A 12,940-nucleotide genomic window follows, 5' to 3' on the forward strand; every position below is an offset into this window, starting at 1 on the left:
TGTATTTTAAACATTTTCCCTTCGTGTGCCTCCCAGTTAAAATGTCATATAAAGTACAGATGGAAAATCTCTTACAGAAAGAATAATTCCCTTTCCTTTCTACTTTCTGGCTATTTCTGAGCATTTTACCTCAGATCCACCTGTCCTCAGGCCCAGACAATGCTCCTGTAATTTATGGATGCCCTTTGCCTGTGTCAGCTGCGCAGGAGTCTGCAGAGCTTCTCCTGCCTCGAGAAACATTCGGGAATGTTTGACGGTATCCTCACGCACAGACTGTGCCGTGGTGCCTGCGTGCGGAGGGAGAGTGATGGGAACGGTGATGGGGCTCCGTAGACAGGGTGATTAAGAGCAGGCTGGGATAGGAAGAGGGGATTGACGGGGAAATAATGAGAAACGAGCCTGCAACCTCAGAGTTCTTCATTTTACACTTGATTTCTTCCCTTAATGTCCATGTCACATCTTGTTTTTGCCGTAGCCATTTCTCACACGTGAAAACTGAGGCACGAGCAAAGTGGCCGGGAAGCTCATCCATGCCCGGGCTGGACATAGGAACCCCAAGACCTTCTCTGCAAGTCTGTGCTTTGCTTGCACGGCTGAAGCGTTTTTCCAGCTTGCTGGGAACAATTTTGCAGCCGTGCTAAGCTTGGTGGTGCTGCAGCACCGTGGAGCCCATCCAGCCTGGCACAGGTATGTCACCTCGGTGCTCCCCCAGCCCCGAGTGCCAGCGCGGCGTGCCCGCCACGGGTGGGCTGCAGGATGCAACGCCTGGCTGATATTACCGGCATCTCGTCCGAGTCTCTGAAGTGAAATTTAAGACTCGAGTGTTTTTATTGCTGCCCCATCAGCAAATTGACCTGAACAGAGCTGATAACTAAAGCAGAGGCCAGGCAGAGGCTGGCTTTTGGGACCATCAGCTCTCAGACGAGTTTTGCTGTGTGCTAGCAGAGCGGGAGCTCAGGAGCCTGACCCGCAAGGAGGGTCCACTTCCAGTACAATAGGCAGATAATCCATCATGCTACTCGCTTTTGTCTTGGCAAAGGTATTTAGCTATCAGCCAGCTGGTTAGCTGCCTCAAGGCCACCTGCTTGACTGCAAAATAGAGAATCAGTTTCTTTCCCTCGCAAAGGGAAGCAGGGAATATTGACTTGTGTGATAATTTTAGGTGGATGATTAAATTTGGCCTCCTAGGCCCCTGTTGAAAATCCAATTCAGATGACTAGTTTTCTTTTCATACACTGCTGAGCAATCTTGTGTTCTGCCACCACTAATGTTCCTGATGTTGATTGTCCTTTCACTCTAACAAAGCACAGAAATGCCCAGCCTGCTCTCTATTTCCTGTGGCTTTGGGCTATCAAAACATAATGAGAAGACTGCTTTCAGCTTACGTTAAGGATACAGAGCTTACCCTCGGACAGACTGACTGTCTACCCCATAAAGTCACACAGCGATGTTGTAATGGGTGCAACGAATAGTCAGGTCAGAAAGATTATAACTTTTCTACTGACTCGGGTTGTTTTCAAATACACTAATTAAAGCTGCCCTGGTCTTGAACACATATTTCAAAGAACAAACAAACAAACAAGCAAAGAAAAACACTACTGGCATGAACTTAGTGCTGGAACAGCCCACATGGATGGTAGGACTGTAAGATGAAACCCCATGTACACAGATGTGAGCTAGTAAGGAACGCAAGGGTGGTGAAGGGGAAAATAGGGACGAGTATTGTGCTCACGGTATGTTGCTATGGATATACATATGCCGAGGAGGTGCAAATATCAATGTCAGAGAAATGCTCCTGAAATACAGTGAAAATGAATGCTGATGGAGACAGATGATTGCCAAGAGCTAGTTTTGCCATGTGACATGCACTCTGCTTATTGCTTGATGCTGCTGCGCAGACTAGCAATACATGTTTGATACCCAGAGGAAAATCAAATTACAACTTCAATGTGCGGTGCTCTTCTGCATATTATTTACAGTGCAGCCCTGTTTTCACTGGGATTGCCAGACTGCTTCTTTACGTTAGGTAAGTACATCGTTAGTGGGGAGTGTATGGTTTTGCCGCACCAGATCTTATCTTTTTAAGAGATCTGTTCTTTCAAACAAATACGGATTCACTTAAGAAGGCTCCACTGTGGCAAGCACAACTTATTTCCCTGAGTTAATGAATGCAGTCACTCAGAAAGTGCTTTCGGGTGACAGATTCAAAGAAGAGTGCTCACATCACAAAGGGATCCTGAACAGCAGCAAAGGCTTCTGAAGAAAAGAGTACATAAAGGGCAGTTTGGAGTGTGCTACCCAAAAAGTAGCATTAGGAAGTGAGCTTCTGATTGCTGAAGATACACTGCTGGAAGGTTTTAATGGCAATAGAATACAGCCGAGTTTGGGTTTAACAGATAAAGCAGATATAGATAATAGGATTAGGAAATAAGAGAAAGACAAATTCGTACACCGTAAAGCAAAGGCCTTTGCCCTTAGCAATGCTTTCTTGTTCTGAAAGCAAGAAATGGATGACATTTCAAATGTTGTCTCAAAAGAAGGCAAGGGCTGCGTGATACCTTTAAGATGAGCAAGGCTGGGGAGGAGACAATCTACATCGCCTTGCAGCAGTCATATTTATTGCTTTTAAATAGGCACATTTGAGAGATATATTTATGCAGCAGGCAAAGGTGCAATTACGGTACAGGTAGGTATGATGTGGATTTAATTCTGCCAGCCGTAACCTCTGTAATGAAGTTGTGCAGAGCAGGAGTTATTATGCAATGGGTAACTGTAGTATGAGCACTGCAGAAACCCCGTACAAGCGCTGCAGTAGCTAGCTGGTGCCACTGCACCTTCGTTAGCATTCTTATCTAATGATGGCCAATACCTGTAGCAATCACTTTGCTTGCATCAAACCAGTATTTTGTACTGGTATAAACTATACAAGGAATGGGAAGATAAAGAATACACCTCCGTATCTCTCTAATGACAGGTGAAAACACTTAATTTCACTATTCCAGCCTCGGAACATAGCTGAAAATAAATCTGTGTCTGAAAGAAAAAATGCACAGCTCAGTAAAAAATAATTGCAGATCACAGTGAGCACGACAGATTATAATAAAACATTACATTAGATGCTTTTTATGTTACTGGTGGTGCCAGTAAGTTGCATTTAGTATTTTGCCTGATGCATCACATGATATATCACAATCGTCTGACAGGCAATATAAGACTGTGGTCATTAGGAGTGAAAACAAATGGATAACAACATACAAGAGGAGACAGATAGTTAGTTGAGTTGTTACCAATTTGTGTAGAAGATTTTGTACCTGCAGTAAATACTCCAATACTTAGAGTATTTATGACTACTTGTAACAGAATGTGAACTTACAGTAAATGTAAGTGCAGTTTGTCAGATTTGTAGGAGGTCAGCTAGCCCTCCTCTGGGTAATGCTGGAGAACAGTCATCAGGCTGAGGGGATGATTATCATGTTTTTGTAGTGCACAAGCACCTAATAGAAATGAGCAGAAATTTGGTCATGTAGTCTGACAGACTGGTCTTATTTCCCAGGGAAATAACAAAGCCATTGCTATAGGAACAAATAATAAAACACAAGCAGCTAAAGCAATACACTGATATGCCTGTACAGTGAAGCTGAAAATGCAAGCCTGGCACACTCAGTACTGGCACACAAACTTTAATTTCTTCCGCTCTAATGATGAATACATTATCAGCCATTAAGGTGATGATCGTACCTAGGATTACCTTTATGAGCTAGGAATAACTTTCAGATAGTCTTGGTGTGAACCTTCCCTTTGGTGCTGTTACTGTGCTTTTTCCCTTGTCAGATTATAGAGCTGATGGAGCAGCCCTGTGACAGCTGCTGATTCTGGACAACGATGGCAGCTCCTCACATCCCTTCAGAAAGACACCACAGATTTTGCAGTGTTATGTTAAAAAGGGGAGATCTTCTAATTAATTTTCCTGGGATTCTGTGAATCATAGGTAGGCTTTTCAGCTCTCCCTGAAAGATCTGGCTGCCCTAATGAAGTCACTGAGATGATAGGGATGGGGATGATGCCGTAGATTTGGGAGATTACTCAGTTAGTTGAACGTAAGCAGAGAGGCTGTGACAGGAGAGCCTGTTTCTCTAAGCTAAGGGCACAAGAATGTATCTGGTGTTGATAAAGTTGTCAGGTTATGTTCTCTATCAGTAGTTCTTCCCTGGCTGACATTTTACCACTTCTTTCTTACATTTTGTCAGGTTTTGTATAAGAGCCTGTTCATTTACACTCCTTTTATCCTTTTTTTTTTTTTTCCAAACATGTAAATAAACAATGAACATTTTCGTCATTTACTTGAGGTGAGCATTTCCCCCCAGCTTAGGTTGTAACTAAGCCTGGCACTAGTGCTTAAGAGAATAGCAAGGAAAAAGGAAGTCAAAGCATACTGAGTCTTCTCATAAGGGCTGGTCACCACCAGCAAACAAGGGACTGGACAGTCCCCACAGACACCCATTTTCTGGCAGTGGGCAGGGAAGAAGGAAAGGCAGAGCCCTCCCTGCTGTGGCTGAGACTGTTGTGTGGTGGCACAGTACCACTGGGTACAGCCACGGAGATAGGGGGTGACCGTCACTAAAGACGCAGGAGAGCTTAGGAACTGAAGAATGGGGAAACCAAAATCGATCAGGACTACTGTGCCCTGACTGAATTTTCTCTAGAAGAAATTCAAGCAGATAAACAAGCCAAGAACCCACAAGACAGGAAAAATATACTCATGCGTACTCATGTCATATATATCATTAACCACTTGAAAAATCTACTGAGTTTCCTCACAGCAAAAGAATGTATGGCTGGGGCTCAGCAACGTGAAGACACAGTACATGGAGCAGGATTGGATAGTAACAAATTTTGGTCAGTAGGGCATTCTCTCTTTCTGAGATAGTTTTAGAAATAAATGGATTTTGCTTAATGTTTTAGGTAAGGAAGTAATATTTTGGGATTTCTCAGCAGCAGCCAGTTGTATTTTATTTGTACTGTCATATGTGCTGGGAGCACAGGGAAAGTGTTTTCCTTCTGCTGCCCAATATGTGTTGCTGGGGTAGGAGAGATGGATGCCCCCATCCAGGGAAGGTTGTGTGATTCCAATCTTGAGATTGTCACGGCGAGACAGGATTAATTCCCAGCCCTCTTCTCATTACTATTTGCGGCACTAAAATGAATCTGTTCATGCCATGCGATGCTCTTGTTGCAGTCTTCATCACAGGCTATGCACAAGCAAGGAGAGCAAAATGAAGGCAAAATATGATGCACAGAGCTTGCCAGCCTTTATGACTGACATAGTAATGTGAGGGGAGAATGGGAAAAAAGGGCTTGCTTCCCTGTGGGAAGTTTGTGTAGAGAACATGCAAGCGAAACAGCATGAGCCTAATTATTAGTACCAAAAGAGGTGAGTCTAAGGCAGTAGATTACAAATGTAAAGACCCTGATTGGGCTGACTGCTGGGGGATCTTCTGGGAATATCAGGTATTTTTGTTTATCCACAAAAAAATAAAGTAATAGTAATAAATAAATAAAAAGAGCCTCACCTCTGTGCCTGGGAAGATCACAGAACAAATCCTTCTGGAAGCAATGTTAAGGCACCAGCAAGACAAGGAGGTGATGCAAGACACGGAGGTGATCCAAAAGAACAACCAGCACAGCTTCGCCAAGGGCAAATTGTACCTGACCAGTCTGGTGGCCTCCTATGATGGAGTGACTGCAGCAATTGACAAGGGAAGACTGACTGATGTCATCTACCTGGACTTCTGTAAGGCCTTTGACATGGTGCCACATGACATTCTGATCTCTAAATTGGAGAGAGATGGATTTAAAGGGTAGATCATTCCGTGGATAAGGAATTGGCTGGAAGGCTGCAGCCAAAGTGTTGTGATCAGCGGCTCAATGTCCAGGTGGAGGCTGGTGATGAGTGGTGTCCCTTACGGGTCTGTCTTGGGACCAGTGCTCTTTAATATCTTTATCAATGACATAGACAGTGGGATTGGGTGCACCCTCAGCAAGTCTGCAGATGACACCAAGCTGAGTGGTGCAGTTGATACCACAAAAGGAATGGATGCCATCCAAACGGACCTGGGCAAGTCTGAGAAGTGGGCCCATGTGAACCTAATGAGGTTCACCAGATCTAAGTGCAAGGTGCTGCACCTGGGCTGGGGCAATCCCAGACGAGAACAGACTGTGAGAAGAACTAGTTGAGAGCATCCCTGTACAGAATGACTTTGGGGTCCTCATGGATGAAAAGCTCGACATGATCCAGCAGTGTGCACTTGTGGCCCAGAAGGCCAACTGCATCCTGGGCTGCAGCAACAGAGGGGTGGCCGGCAGGCCAAGGGAGGGGACTGTGTCCCTCTGCTCTGCCCTGGTGAGGCCCCACCTGGAGGGCTGCATCCAGGTGTGGGGCCCCCAGCACAAGAAAGACAGGGACCTGTTAGAGCGGGTCCAGAGGAGGGCCACAAGATTGATCAGAGGGCTGGAGCACCTCTCCTGTGAAGAAAGGCTGAGAGAGCTGGGGACATTCAGCCTGGAGAGGAGAAGGCTCCAGGGAGGCCTCACTGCAGCCTTTCAGTACATAAAGGGGGCTTATAAGAGAGATGGAGAGCAACTTTTTACATGGTCAGATAGTGATAGTAGAAGGAGGAATGGTTTTAAACTAAAGGAGGGGAGATTCAGATTAGATATTAGGAAGAAATACTTAACTCAGAGGGTGGTGAGGCCCTGGCACAGGCTGCCCAGAGAAGCTGTGGAGGCCCCATCCCTGGAGGTGTTCAAGGCCAGGCTGGACCTGGACAGGCAACCTGGTCTGGTGGGTGGCATCCCTGCCCAATGCAGGGGGCTGGAACTGGATGATATTTAAGGTCCCTTCCAACCCGAGCCATTCCACGATTCTCTGATTCTAAAATTATACAAAGACTGGGCGTAAAGCTCTGAGGATAAGTGAGGTGGGAGATGAGACAACATAGACGGAAATTGAAGGAGAATCTATGCACAGCATCCTGTGAAGCAGCGGTGTTGCATCGGCTCTGGTTTAAATGTTACCAGCTCACATAGGTACCACGTTGTGGAGGCGGCTGGTGGCAGTCCAACATACAGACTGAGACAGTCAAGCAAGGTAAGACAGCTTAGTCTAGTTGGAGGATAGTCCTTTTCCTTTTTCTATTTATACTGACCTGCAGCTGAGTAATTGTCCATCAATATGGAGTTTGATTGAGTTGGCATTTTGAACCCCCTTTGTATGCTTTTTGCTTCAAGAAATATTAAAGTCTAGATAAAATTGGAATAGCTGCCTGGTAATGAGATCATTATATATAAATACTGAATTGCTCACAGGGGGTATAATGATTCCTCAGCCCAGGTATGCAGCACGTAACTATTAACTACTAGGCGCAGCCTGCCTTAGAGATATGTTTCCAGTGCTAACACACATAACCCCCTTCAGCATAAAGTTCAAGTCACAGAATATGAATGACTGGGAATATGTTATTTACAGCTTGTGTTAGGAGGTGAAATGAGCTGGGGCTGGTTATTTACTTTTCACACGGAGTTTTAAAGAATTCTGATTGACTGAAAAGACAAAAAAGCAAGAGAGGGAGATGGTAAAGGACGAAAACCACATCAATTCACTGTGTGAAGTCAGCTTCCTTTCAACAGCCATCCCCTTTGCACAGCATCAGGCGTGCTGTAGGGAATTAACAGTTAATAACAGTGCTGCCTGAGATGGATCTGTGGGGAAATGTGCTGTGAAGCCTGAGCCCCTCCTGCCTCCGAGTAGCAGAAATGCTCAGTGTTTGGTGCTTGATGCTTGGTGCTCATGCTTGCCCAGGGGCTGGGGCAGTAGCTCCCCATCTTGCGACAGCATTTGCATGAGGAACTGGGGAAAGACCTGTGACTGCTGGGCCAGGCTGGGAAACAGCCTTGAAACCCTGATCTGCTGCAGGTTTCTGAAGGGGTTCTGTCTGTAACTTACAAATGGGGAATCTGAGTTAAAGAGAGAATGAGAGTCCAAGCCCGTGTGCATCCCTCTCCTCGAGTTCTCACCTGTGAGATTAAAAACAACAAAACTGCCTCCGAGAGCGTGAGGGCAAATACATTAAAGATTATGAGGTGTTGAGGTATGGGGATGATGGGGGATGAGTAAATACTGATGACAGATTCATTACATCTTCTGTCTATACGGAGAGGCTAGGGCCAATAAAAATAAACAGGCAACTCTGGACTTGTCAGCGTTGCTTATACACTGTGTCTCCTCCGAAATCAGTGGAGTTACAGCTACTATACAAGTAACAGATAGTCCTGATGCTGTTTGTAATAACAAGAGGGAACATGTCCCATCAAAAAAACATATGTCAACTGCATGCAGAAAAGCTGCAGGAGAGGCATTTTCTGTTCAGATGCTTGCTTTAGTGACCTTATGTAGGTCCATATGTTGAGGCTGAAATCCAAATATGTCTTTGAGCTTCAGAGTTTCTGGTTATGATTTCACTGTTCCAGAAGACAAATTTGGGATGTACTGTTTGCTCTCTGACGCACATGCTCTGTGGGACTTCCTTTGTGTATTTTTCCTGATGTCTAGGAGTTTTTTTTTTTTTATTTATTTTTTTCCTGATTTGATAAAACAAACTGACTCTGTGTGTGTTAGAGCAAAACTAGTCCTGGGGAAAATGGATAAAGTATGCATCTAAGTGGCTTGGCTTATGCAAGCCTTGTCATACCAGTAAAATAGACAGCTGCCTAGAATAACAAACTAGCAGAGGTACATGGATGACTAAAGGCTGGGAAGGAGAAGACATCTGTCTGATTGTCTTGAGCTGCCAAACACCTACACCCAGCTCTAGGGACTGAAATCCTGCTGTCACTGTCAATATAAAACTCTTTAGGCTGGCATTTAATGTGCCTTAACCTGGAAAGCTATATTTAAGCTAATAATCCTTTTTTTTTTTTTTTTTTTTTTTTTTAATGATGTGTGAACTAAGTGGATTTTAGGATCGCTTGCAGCTGCCTGGCATTATGGATGCAGAATGAATTTCTGTCAGCAAACTCAAAGGGTTCACAGGACTCTGCTCCTTGAAGGGAGCTGCTGTGAGTCCACAGCAAGAAATACTAAAAAAAAAAAAAAAAAAAAAAGAATTGTAGTGGCTTGTTTCAGGTGCTGTGCCCCACTACGGCAGTGACGCAGGTACAAGTACCCTGAGCTGCATGAAGGGAGGGACTGAAGAACATTAAGGGGTGCTTTGTAACTTCAGAGAAATTGAAAAGGCCATGGCTTTTCCTTAACAGAATCTTTTTCTTTAAGGGTTTTCTTTCCTTTTAATTTCTTTTTTTATTCCTTTTTATGCTATCTCAGACTTTCTCAAAGTCTGAAAAATGAACTTGACCCCTTCTGGCAAAGGCTGGGCCAAGCCAATAACAAAGTTCTTTTCTGCTTCGGTTCACAAGCCTTAAGCTCAGTTAAAATATAAACCCACATCAATTGGTTAATGGGTCATTAAACCATTCTGCTTTTCCTCTTCTGTTTCTTTCAGAAAGCTCTGCAGGGTTAATTAGGCTACTCCAAGGGTTAGGAGATGACATTTGCAGCATTCTCCTGGCAGAGCGGCACCCAAGGCCACCGCAGCACATCCTATACCTTCTCTGTCAGACTGCTCTTCCCTCTACCTTATCCTTTTCCTCAGCTGCCGTCCTGTTCACTCATCCTGGAGCTGGGGAGAACTGCCCTGGCTCCAGAGAGACAGCACACGCCATTACGCTTCTGCACCGGGTGCTCAAGTCTTGGTTTTACGATGCAAGAAACTCTGCATTGTGCAACTTGTTATCAGTGGCTCCTTCCTTTCTTCTTGTGGCTTTATATCAAATTCGTAGGAGATTTGCTAAAAAATGAGGCTTTGTTATTTTGTTAGTCCCTTAGTAGCCCTTCCTGTTTGTTCTCCTCTCTCTTTGAGAGAGGTTTGCCTTGCCACAGGACTGCTGCAATAGTGCAATGCTTTGTTTTTATTTGTATGTTTATTTGCCTGACATTGTCCCAAAATTAATTGTAAGGGAGGTAAATGGTGTGAAGTGAGTTCACTTGGATTAAGCTGTGAGGAGATTTCAGAGTCGTGTTTTTAGCTTCCCTTGCCTGATGGAGGAACTGAGGTCTTAACATCCAAACGACTGCGCTCTAAGTAAATTAAAAGCCACTATCTGACCTATGCTCATTATACAGTTAAAACGTGGCCTATCATCACCACCGCACTTTCTGGTCTTCTGTGCAGACAAAGTGTTTTAATGTGTCTGTTTGGCTATATAATTTATTATCCCCAGAGCTTCTCAAAAACAATCCATTTGGCTGAGACAGGGTCATGAGACCTAAAACAGTTTTGTACTATTGCTCTCCTAGCTGGTCAATAGCTTTTGAACTGTTGGCCATCTAGCAATTGGCAACGAAAGGTCTCCTGACCCTGTGAACTAAAAATAGATCGAGCTCTCTAGAAGGTAAATCTAAAGCTTGAAGGGCATTTAGAGGAAAAGTGATTTTAAAATTGAAATATTTAGACTTATTCCCCACTTTGTAGCTTCTAGGGCCTGCTTCTTTGCTCTCTGCTTGCTTTGTGGGTTTGCCAGTCAGATTACAGGGAAGAGTGGTTGTAAAACAAACAAATAAACAAAAAAACATCAGGGAAATAAGAGTAAATATAGATACTTGCGGGCAATTCCAGGGAAGTCAGGCAGCATTTGTAAGGCTGTCCTGACTAAAACGAGATTTTAAAATTGATGTGACTGACAGTATCTATATAAAAATACTAGAGGCGAAATGCCACTTGGATTAATCCAAGATGGAGGTAGGGCCTTTTTCCATTGGTGTTGCAATCGCACATGACAGGGAGAGAGCAAAAAATACCTGACACACACTATAAAAGCATTTTTAAAGTGGCAGATAAAAATGTCTACAGTCTGGACTTTAAATTTCCCAGAGAAAGGCTGTCTCCTCTGTCTCAGTGAGGATACTGGATGCCGGTGGTGATTCCTGATATTAGAATCTCTCTTCTTTTTCTGTTTTTGCTGTCTTCTGGTGTCTTTATTTCTCAAAGCGAGGGAAAGTTCTTCTTTCCTAGATGTTCTTCCATGGTTTGTGCTTGGGTACAGACAGGACTGTCTTATCACATCTGCCGTCCCCCTTGCCCCCATTTGTTGTTTATTTGGGAGGGGTGAGACTGGGCCAGTGAGAGGGAAGTTTTGCCTCCTTGCTGAATAAGTCTGGCTAGCACAGCATGGCTTCACCTCCTGATGGAAAGGGGGCTTGTGCTGTGTTTGCTACCTCTGTCCAGCCTGCTGAGAATAGTAGGGGCCATTTGGGGTCATTTCTCTTCTGTTTGACTAATATTCTTCCTTCACCAAAACCTGAGGAAGGACCAAGTGACTAGCTTCAAATTAATTTTTTTTTTCTCTTAATAGCAGGACTGCTAGAGATGGATTGGGATTCCACCACAGAAAATAAAGGCTTAGAGAGTAAGAGCTACTCATGCTATTTCCAGCAAAATCTTTATTTTATTTAAGGCTTTTGGAAAAGCATTGTTTAGCTGGAATAATGCTTACACTGTCAGGATGCTTTTTGGCAAAAACCAAACCAAACCAAACAAACACCAAAAACAAACAAAAAAACCCAGCAAAACCACCAATGGTAGGCTAAAATGCATATATTTTCTGGTAAGCATGGCTGACCAGTCACAAAAGCATTCCCTAAACATCCACCTGCTCACAGTGTGGTGTAAGCATAAGCTCATTTAGATGAGCAGAAGCTCTCTTCTCCCCGATTCCTGAAATATAGGACAGGATCCCTGAGCGATTTGAATCCGCAGCTCTTCCTCTCCTCTCCCCACAGGGAGCTGCAGGATGAGCGCTGTAGGCAGCAGGCTTTGCACTCTGGCTTGGTGCAGGGGATTCTCTGAATTCATTTTGGTTTTTATTTCCTGCTTTTGAAATGCCTTTTGCTTGAGATGAGCTGGGTAGCTGTGCTCCCGTGCTGGCTGTAGGGATGATCTGTGATAGCTGATCTGCATGCTTAATACAATTCCCTTCTCCCTTATCCCCCCACCCCATTGTCTGCTCCGTATTAGGATCTGAAAGTCCTGCTTTTAGCCTAAAGCATTCTACCAGAGTCTCAGGATGTGCTTTGGTAAATGCAAAATTCAGCAGTCACTAAACCCCTGATAATCTTCTCTGCTCTGCAGAAGTATCCTTCCATTCATCTGCTTTTCCATGAGGCAAGAAATGAAGCTATTGCTTTCTAGGCATAAATGACCATTTGTTACAATGCCCCACAAAAGATGTAATGTAAATGGCACTCATTGGGATTTTGATGGGGCACCAAAGAACCTCCAAACAAAGGCTGATCTGGTAATGACCTGAACAAGCCACTTATTTGAGTGGCTTAGCCACCTGTTTGTTCCTTCTTTGAATCACAGATTTCCAAACATGACAACTCTGTTAATTACGTCCTTCTCACGCAATAATTGTCCAGCTTAAGCACCTGTCACCAGCTTGCAAGTAAGGGCACATCAGACAGCATATTTATTTAGAAAAAGGAGGCTACCAGGGCAGGTTAATATATTTGGAAAACAGGTAGGCCTGTGAAGCACCATTTCATGCATTGCTAGATCAGGCCGTAGTCTTTTTATCACCTGCCCTGGCTGCAGCAGACCAGGCTGCTGAACACACAGTGTTTTGAGGGTGATTTGAGGGTGTTTTGAAGCTTAGCACAGGTTGCCATGAGCATTCAGCCCTCCTCAGACGCCTGCCACCTGAGGCGAGAAGACGCTCGGCAGGACAGACAGCCCCAAGCAACACAGTCGTGTCCCTCTGCCCTGCTGGAAGTATCAAAGGGCAGCCAGGAAGGTAAAGTGAGATTTAATTTTAATTCTTGTGTGTG

The 12,940-nt window shown here is 44.3% G+C and overlaps 1 long non-coding RNA gene across 3 annotated transcripts in view; it reads left to right on the top strand.

The window, feature by feature from the left end:
• Positions 1–12,940, top strand: part of LOC308194881 — a 188,401-nt gene that overhangs the window by 21,260 nt on the left and 154,201 nt on the right. Inside the window, exon 1 of one of the 3 annotated variants that reach the window (XR_013950964.1) lies at positions 11,719–12,906. The exons of 1 other annotated variant lie outside the window; for it this stretch is intronic. This is a non-coding gene — a long non-coding RNA (uncharacterized lncRNA). Of the gene's footprint in view, positions 1–11,718; positions 12,907–12,940 lie in introns of those variants that run through there. One more of the 3 variants, XR_013950965.1, reaches the window with a different exon arrangement.

The sequence above is a fragment of the Anser brachyrhynchus genome, assembly GCF_964034855.1.
Source record: "Anser brachyrhynchus genome assembly, chromosome: 4".
NCBI classification, from domain to species: Eukaryota; Metazoa; Chordata; class Aves; order Anseriformes; family Anatidae; genus Anser; species Anser brachyrhynchus.